This window comes from Diaphorina citri, unplaced genomic scaffold (assembly GCF_000475195.1).
Source record: "Diaphorina citri unplaced genomic scaffold, Diaci psyllid genome assembly version 1.1 scaffold374, whole genome shotgun sequence".
Classification (NCBI taxonomy): domain Eukaryota; kingdom Metazoa; phylum Arthropoda; class Insecta; order Hemiptera; family Psyllidae; genus Diaphorina; species Diaphorina citri.
Window position 1 is genome coordinate 210,672 of NW_007377809.1, and position 8,313 is coordinate 218,984.

Consider the following 8,313-nt stretch of genomic DNA (forward strand, 5'->3'; position numbering starts at 1 on the left):
GCTTTGTCCACATCTCACAAAGTTCTGTATCTCAGCATCAGCAAAGGCTCAAATTTTAATAAATTGAGTAACCCTATCTATGTATGTACAGGATATCTCTCGTTATCTCTCGTAAGATCTAATACGTGTACATATCCGTCACGGACACTGTTCGTTCCCTTACGACTAGCTTGTTCCATATTAAAACTTTATGCCATCCACTCACGGTCAGACCGTTTGTCAGACAGTCAGAACGTGTGTGGCGGGGAAAAGCTTTAGACCTGGGTCTGTTGGATCATCTGAGCGCGAGGAGCGGATATTATATTGGATCAAATGCACGACCACACACTTTTCCAGCATGGATACAGTTCGTCTCTGTGCTGGAGTGTGCGGTAGTGCATTTGATCCAATGTAATGTAATATGGAACTAGCTAGATATATAAGGTGACGGAACGTATCTGTGACGTATGTGTGGATCTTTATAACGAACTAAATCATCCGAATAAGTTTTGTTGATGTCGACTGTCATTGAGTACCTACCAGTTATAATGGTAAGAATAATGGAGGGGAATTTCCGCTGAAAATCTAAGCCTAAATTATCGACATAGACGTTCACGTAGCAAAACCATAATTTTGATAAATTAGCGCTGATAAGTAAAATAGTACTCTTCTTGTTGAAGATGAAACTGTATTCTTAGAAACGCAGTGAAATATTTTGTTACAGAATGAACGCCATTAATATCTTTAAGTACTGGAAGTACTTGAACATTTTTCATTTTAATTAGTTAGCAAAAGTAAGTAGTAAGTAGGTAATTTAATATCGTCTGTGTACAGTACATAATCCTTGCCTCGTGTTTTACGATATTTACATTGACTATACAAAATATTACATAGGTATAAGTACATAAATAGGTATAGATATGTAATTACCAGAGACATGATGTTATCGAGAATAACACAGGGTTGTTATTATTTGGATGTTCTGTAATAAAATGGAATTTATTATTCATATCAGTGGAGAGTGTGCACATAACATTAGAATCAATGAATTACACATAGAACTGCAAAATGTGTGGAAAAAATCATAGTTAAACCATGTTTTACAAACAAGGGTTAAAATACACGCTGATGGTAGTGACACCCCACTATGTTCTATACATCTATACCTATACTCACATTCATATATTAAGTAGGTATCATACACGGGGGTAATATTGTACGGATATATTCGCATAAATTTGGGTTTAAGGATGAACTTGTATTAGGGTTACGAGTTACTAGTATTAATTATAAGTCATCTTGAATAAATATTGCAGAGGTGCTTCACCCTTATAGGTATCTTCAGTCTACGCCATACGTCACTCGGAATTTCATCTTGAAATACACAATCTCTTCCTCTCTCTCTCTTACACACACACACACACACACACACACACACACACTCCCTCTCTCTCTCTCTCTCTCTCTCTCTCTCTCTCTCTCTCTCTCTCTCTCTCTCTCTCTCTCTCTCTCTCTCTCTCTCTTACACACACACATACACACACAAACACACTCTCTCTCTCTCTCCCTCCTTCTTCTTCCAATGGAGAAATGTAATTTTCCAAATATGGAAGTAAATAATGTAATTTAAAACTGTTATCACACATATTATTATTAGATGCTCTCACATAGGCTTCATCTTCTCCCTTCCACTTCTTGTCTGCCTACCTCCCTAATACCTCTGCGATGTGGATTTATTTTTAACCACGCCGGTGACAGACGACACGGCGTAACAACGCATGAGCGTGAATACTGTACCTATGTCACGTCACCGTCACGTCACCTGATTCTCTAATACTTTGCTGAGATTTGAAAAATTCTTAGTGGTAGCAGTCTAGTGTATAACCAACTCGATGATCAGATAGGAAGAGAGAGAGAGAGAGAGAGAGAGAGCTCTCTAGCACTCCAGGGTAACATATTTCCATGTTTGTGAGCTTTTGAAAAATATTTCTGAAATTGAAAATTTAATTTCCATAATGGCTCTATCATACAAAACCAATAGCTCCAATACGTACCCATCTCTCTGTTGTTTACTATCCTAGAATATAATTATTTGAACATTTCATAATGGAGGAAATGAGATAATAGAGGAAACCGTAAAGAATGGGAAATCAAACTAGAAATGGGAAATGGGATTGGAAGAAAGGCAAAATGAATAAAACCCACATTGCTATGAATAATAAATTAAAATAAATATGGTCTTGGATACGTACAAAAGAACGACAAAATCAGAAATTCAAAAGATCTAGGTATACCATCACTATACACAACTTTTAGAATTGTACATCTACAACACACCTTACAAAACCAATAGAGCTGATAACGAAGATAGAAACCCCACAAGGGAAAGTGCGAAACACACAGACAATCAGGGCCGGATTAGCCCCCCGCGGGGCCCGGGGCAGTTTCAAAGGCGCGGGGCCCCCAGTTTGGGCTAATTATCGTGTCTAACATTTCTATTTTTAAAGTCCGTGAGTAAAGAATTCCACAAACAAGGGCGACTTTTGTACATTTCTAATAAACTAATAACTTTTTCGTTATTCCACTCCATTTTTACGAAAATAAAATAAAATTAAACTTGCTAGTCTTGCTACTACAGAATAATATTACAAAATGCGTAAAAAGGAGGCTGTTCGGCACGTTTCCACTTACTTGGCAAATGCTTGCCGATCGGCATTCCTTTGATCTAGACCGACTTCATTCGGGTTGTATTTTTCAAGCTGATCGGCATTTTGTCAATGCCGATCGGCACGTTTCCACTTATTACAAAATGCCGATCGGCACGTTTCCACTTATTCTGCATTGCCGATCGGCAAGTAAGTGGAAACGCACCTTTATTAGGTACCTACCTACTACCATCAGGGTTATTCGGTCTGCTAGTTGATACCCTTTGGCTTTACGTTGATATGTAATGGGTATGTTGGTATGTAGGATCAGAATATCTATCAATTCGAATGTCCTATTCTTTGGTTCTCCTTTGCTTATTAGGAGATTAGGAGACAATCTGTTTTGTAATAGGTATCTTCAGTTCCAGCTCCACTTTTCGCCTGCTCCCTCTCTTTCTTCATTTCTCTGTTGAAGTGGCTCTGGAGATATCTTATTTTCTTCTCTACTTCATCTTTTTCAACTCCGAAAGACACGGCGATTTCAAGTAAATTATCGTGTCTAACATTTCTAATAAACTAATAACTTTTTCGTTCATCTACTCCATTTTTACGAAAATAAAATAAAATTAAACTTGCTAGTCTTGCTACTACAGAATAATATTACAAAATGCGTAAAAAGGAGGCTGTTCGGCACGTTTCCACTTACTCGGCAAATGCTTTCCGATCGGCATTCCTTTGATTCAAGCCGATCGGCATTTTGTCAATGCCGATCGGCACGTTTCCACTCATTCTGCATTGCCGATCGGCAAGTAAGTGGAAACGCACCTTTATTAGGTACCTACCTACTACCATCAGGGTTCTTCGGTCTGCTAGTCATTCCCTTTGGCTTTACGTTGATATGTAATGGTATGTAGGATCAGCATCTCTATCACTTCGATTGTCCTATTCTATGGTTCTCCTTTGCTTATTAGAAGATTAGGAGACAATTTGTATTCTGCTCATATTTTCTGTACTGAGCTGCTACATACCACCACAATTCTTTACCATTATTTATTATGTTAAAATTTAATACTTTCTTCTGCAAAATAAAATGTTGTTTTCTCAAATTTCTATTCAACTTTTCACTTCTCTAACTCCCTCTCCTTTCCAAGATTTATTACTTTCGTATTTTTTATTTCAATATTCGCTGCTAAAAGTTTTTAATGGAACATTTATATTTCAGAAATAAATTAATGTGTGGTTTTTCTCTTCTTGCCTTGAAAACGTCTTGCGGTTGGCCATATTTTTCCAATGAATGTTGCTCTCAACACCCGACACCATCTTTATCTGTTTTCTGTTTTGCCTAACTTTTCATTCGTGGAGTCTCTCTCTCTCTCTCTCTCTCTCTCTCTCTCTCTCTCTCTCTCTCTCTCTCTCTCTCTCTCTCTCTCTCTCTCATGAAAGTTATTTTCTCTGCAAACTCCTAACCATCTTCATTCTCTTCCATAGCAATGTTCAATTCCATCTCATAAAATAATACCTCGCTATATTCTGTGTTTGGTTCTATTTGGATGAGATTCATTTTGGAATGTGATATTCAAGTGTTTGGTTATTCCGGGAAAGTTGATTCATAATACCTATTAGTTACTAAATGACTTGCTAAAAGATATATAATGAAATCATTTGTAAAAAAAAAAAATACAACCTATTACTTCTCGTATATAAAGTAGTGAAATGTTATATCCACATTGTATGGCTTTTTTAAAAATTATGTATGACAAAAGTCAAAACCAAACAAATCTAAAATTACTAAAAATTGGACAAACCATGAAGTTTTACCGGAGTTGAGTTCAAATTAGTTTCGAATCTCTACCAAGGGTATTTTATTTATTAACACTCTAAGCGACAAGGCCATGTGTGGAAAAAATACAAAGATTTCATGAAATTGTTCTTCTTGAGAAACCGTGTAAGTCCTCAAAGCGCGGGGCCCCCAAAAGCGCGGGGCCCGTGGCAGTCTGCCATTCTGCCTTATGGGTAATCCGGCCCTGCAGACAATAAACGAAATGGTGGATTACTTCCTGAGAATACGGCAGAGGATGTGTTGTAGTTATGAAGAAAGTTATACCACCTACAACACAATACCTAACATAGATGAAATTAATGAAGAAATGAGCGGAGCTAAGCAGAAAAGAAAAAAGTTGATGAATCCACATCACGAGGGAAGAAAAAAAGTCGAAAAAAAAATGGAAAAAAGGTCGAAACCGGGGGGCCTTAGTATTACAGGTCACGTAGACTGCCTTTGTCTCAGCAGGCCAATTGTAACGCGTGACTTGAGTACGGAAAATTATAAATCAGCGGTTTACAAACCATAATGCTCTCCCCCCTGGAAAGTTTCACCACACAGGGTAGGGTACTCACTTACTCACAGTCCCAAGGTTTGAAATGAGAAAATGGAAACGAGGGAAAAGAGAACAAATTTCTTGAGTCAACACTCTTGACACTTTCCGTATTTTGATACCGAGGAATACACGAAAATTTGTCAATTTGGACATGAGAGAATAATAAATAATAAGAGATGACTGAAGACAATATCTGTATAAAGCCTTGCTTTGATTTGGTGGCTATTACATAGATAACTTATCACTAGGTACTTTTTTTTTTCTCAAAGTTGTTTTCAGGATAAGGTGGACTGATGAATTTATTAACGAGGATAAAGGAAATAATTATGTACCTACCTACATAGGAACATAAGTATTACAATTTTGTTTATTAATCACAATAATTATTTCATCCGTAAAGAATTTTACCTAGAAAATCTGGTAGCTTCTGAAGTTCTGATGGAATCGAGGAGCCACTGTATGTATATGTCTGTAACTCTAACACGTCTAATACTAATTTATTATTTTTGACGATCTTTACGAAAAAAATACATTTGGACAGTTATATTTTTCATGAGAATCATCAATTGTCCTTTTCTGTTAAATAAAGGTTCTGTAAGGATGATGAATATTTTTACTAATGGGAGCATTATTAATTATTAGAAATTGGATAATAACTTGGAATAAAAAACTTAATGGCCAGCAACTTAGATCAGAAATCGACCTTTTCTGCATTTGAGACCGTAAAGAATTTTACCTAGAAAATCTGGTAGCTTCTGAAGTTCTGATGGAATCGAGGAGCCACTGTATGTATATGTCTGTAACTCTACACGTCTAATACTAAAGTGGTCAAAGTAGCTCTCTAAAGTCCAAGTTCCAGGCTCTCCGCATATCAAGTAGAATGCAGAAAATGTTCTGTCGAACTTTCAATGTCTAACATGTTGATGGATGAGCACAATGCAATGACATGAATGTCTAACATGTTGATGGATGAGCACAATGCAATGACATGAATGACTACCATGTTGATGGATTCTTTCCAGTAGAACTACGTGGATTCATCAGAACCTCGTGAGGTAAAAGTCATTGGTTGGTCTAGAAGAGTTTAGTTTTGTAAATAGAATTGAAAATCCGGATGAAAGCCTCTGTGTTCTCACTAATAAATCGTGTTCTACAACCATACGCATACACACGACGAAAAAAAAAGAAAGGAGATTTTTAATTACACGTTACAAGTTAATTAATTTTTGAACAGCATGCACCTACCTACCTACCTCTTAGCTTCTTAAATATAAGTAATATCTAATAATTATAGTACTGTTACAAATATGTATTCCTACAGGGTGTTCTCTTGATGAATTATGTTTTAGATACCTATTTCTGTCTTTTAGGCTTTCACGAAGGAGATCGGAACACATAATTATAATTATTACCTAGATCTATTTGAAAGTTTTCAGTAAAACAGGAGAACGGGTCTATTTAAAAACATTATTACATAAACTATACCTACGTAAACAATTACATAAATTGTTAAAGCATCTACATCCTCACATAACTCCAGTCCATCACTACATTATAAAATTTATACATGTGTACTATACATACCTGTAGCCTAGGTGTAGGTATTATAATTGCATTAGGTTTTATAACGTATAAAATAGTGCAGTTTATGATAATGACTTTACAGCTGGAGTTTTATCACCTCCACCACAGAGCCTTGTTAAACATAGGTACATCATAACTACCTACCTACCTACTCTTCATGTTGTTAATCCAACATGGTGTAGTCTAATTTGTAAGCATGGCCTCTACCTACATGAGGAGAGTCGTTAACATCATAAAATTTAATCAACACACAGGTACCCACCACCCCTCATGCTACAATACATGGCAAATTTCACACTACCCATGTCTACATGTGCTATGTACGAGTAATATGTATATTTGCATGGGGTGGGATAAATGCAGCGATTTGATGTTCAAGAGGAACTTTAGATGTAGGTATGCGTTTTTCTATTTAGAATTCAAGTATGACTATGAATTTGTTGTGTTATATCAATTGAATGGTAGGATCTGATTCACCAGAGAGTCCAATTAAACATAATTATACATACATGAATCACATCAATGTGCAGTTCGATTTCTACTGTATAGTACAGGACATGCTGCAGTTCAAATATACACATACATGTAGGTAGTTCAAATTACCTGTTGGGCGTTTGCCGAGAAATCCAGCCGTTCCGAGAACGAACTTTATGCGTTCAGGATAAAATCCGGCCCGGACTGGAATCGAACCCGTGACCTAGCGCTTACAAGGCAGACGCGCTACCCTCCAAGCTTTATAGACTAGCCTGTAAGTTTGAAAAATCTGGTGTGAACATCACACGACTTTCCTTATCCTATTGAATGATGCTTATTTGGGTGTTGTTCTTTAGTAACTTTTACATATATCCCTAACCGTTTAGTCAGTATCGCTGAAGACCGCCACAAAAACGGTCAAAACCGCCAAAAAGCGGTCAAAATACCGCCAACCGCAGCACCTATCTTGACCAAACGTCTTCTGTTGCATCCTTGTCACATTTTTTGTGGAATACATACCAAATTTCAAGTCTCTAGCTCATACCGTTCCCGAGATATTATTGAATTACACCGAAAACCGCCAAAGGAGGCCGAAATGCCGCCAAGCGTTGCACCGGTCTTAACCAAAAGTTTCGTGTCGCATCCTTGTCACATTTGACAGCTGCATGCCAAATTTCAAGTCTCTAGATCTTACCGTTCTCGAGATATTTTGTTTACAGACAGACAGACAGACAGAAGGACAGAGGGATAGAAGGACAGACATACGGACCAATGGCTGGAACTTTGTATTTAGGCTCTAGGGACCTCAAAACGTATTTTGGCACTAAAAACTAAGCATCGAAAATTTCTGTGAGAGACGGACAATGCCAGCTAAGAAACAGCAATACCAGTTAAGTGCTGTAACATCAACACCTAAAAGACATAGTGGAATAATAGTGATAATAATAATAATTTATAAACTAGGTCCTATTTTGACTGAGTGTGTAATTTTATTTATACCTTACCACCCTTTACAATATGCTAATATAGATAGTGCACGTTTCAAATCAATAAATTCATTAGGTAGGTAATTAAATTTTAGTGTTGCATTTTGGTAATCAGGTTTCCCGTTACACGAGACCTAATTAGTATCGTTACACTTTGAACATTGTTCATAATCAATTCAATATAGGTACCTAATTATTATTTGGCTATTACCTATAATACCCTATCCTATATCTACTATCCTTCTGTCTGATTTTCTAAAGCGGTTA